The following is a 1,307-nucleotide window of genomic DNA, read 5'->3' on the forward strand; positions in this document are numbered from 1 at the left end:
GGTCAATAAATATTGTATTGTTTTAAAGCTGAAGACCAAAAAATGCAAAGAAAATCAGTCCCAGCAAGCCAGTCCTGATGAATGAGGAATGAACATGGTCTTCTTGTGCCCAAACACAGCTGAAAAGTTGCACATTTCCACTGGTATGTATGTATGCAATACATCAAGCAATGTAGTTACATGGGCTAGGGTTATATGGGGTATAGCAATTGATGTTAATCTCTCAAAAGACAGCAGTTACCATTTTCACATGCACTTCTTTTTTTATAGCTCCTAGAATTGGCATATCAACTGTGCTATCATCTCCAATTCCATTATCTGGAATTTGGGCAGGATTGGCCAAATATGGTGAGTACTGACACCTGCACCTATTCATCAACACTATTTCTCTGGAAATATTGTTGACTTATTGTTTTGTCTGTTTGTTTGAAGGAGGATGAAGGCAGTTGACGATATCAATTCAATGGCCACCAGATGCAGCATTGCAGCCTGAAACCACCAGTTAACTGCGATGAAGACTGCATTCCTGAACAACTCTACTGTGACAGCTCAGATGTTACGGTCCATAAAAGTAAACTTCACTGTTTACTGTTTACTGTTTCAACTGAACAACTGCAAAATAGTTGTGAAGGGATCCTTTTGGCCCATATCTCCAACAAGAATCAATGGTAAGTCCAATGCAACAATTAAAAATAAAAATATATATTGTTTATTGATTTACAACACCCTAAATACATGTTATGTCCCTCCAGGATATTTACATCAGTTGGTGTGTGAGGAAAGCACAGAGGACCATCAGAGACTCCAGCCACCAGAGCCATGGATTACTCTCATCGTTACCATCAGGCAGAAGTTATTGCAGAACCTGCACCAGCAGACACATTTTTCCACAGGCAATTAGACTGCACTGAACTTGTACCAGAAACAATACACAGCACATCAAGCTCATATGCACAGCACTCTAATAGATGCACTGTCTGGACTCTAACTCACTATTCTGCACCATGACATTCTGTTTGCACTAATTCATTCCACACTGCGCTGCAAAGGTATGCGTACTGTGATTGTTTTAATTTCATGATCTCTGTATAGCATACTATTTACCATATTGTTCTCTACCTGTATTGAGTCCCTTATATGTGTGTTGCCTATATATTGAACATTTGTTGTCTTTACTGTCATGCTGCAGTTTGCACAAAAAAATGTCACCGCCTGTACACTTATGATCATGGTATTGTGAAAATAAAGTGATATGATTTGAATTGGTCACGTCTTTTGTCCGTCAGTTGTACTGTAGTGTGATGAAT

The 1,307-nt window shown here is 38.9% G+C and overlaps 1 long non-coding RNA gene across 1 annotated transcript; it reads left to right on the plus strand.

The window, feature by feature from the left end:
• The first annotated feature begins 6 nt into the window (after nucleotides 1-6).
• Nucleotides 7-1,219, plus strand: LOC141331087 (uncharacterized). The gene is made up of 4 exons (XR_012355230.1): nucleotides 7-143; nucleotides 271-348; nucleotides 433-668; nucleotides 753-1,219. It is a non-coding gene; the product is annotated as an uncharacterized lncRNA (long non-coding RNA).
• The last annotated feature ends 88 nt before the right edge of the window (nucleotides 1,220-1,307 follow it).

The sequence above is a fragment of the Garra rufa genome, chromosome 3 (assembly GCF_049309525.1).
Source record: "Garra rufa chromosome 3, GarRuf1.0, whole genome shotgun sequence".
Lineage (NCBI taxonomy): Eukaryota > Metazoa > Chordata > Actinopteri > Cypriniformes > Cyprinidae > Garra > Garra rufa.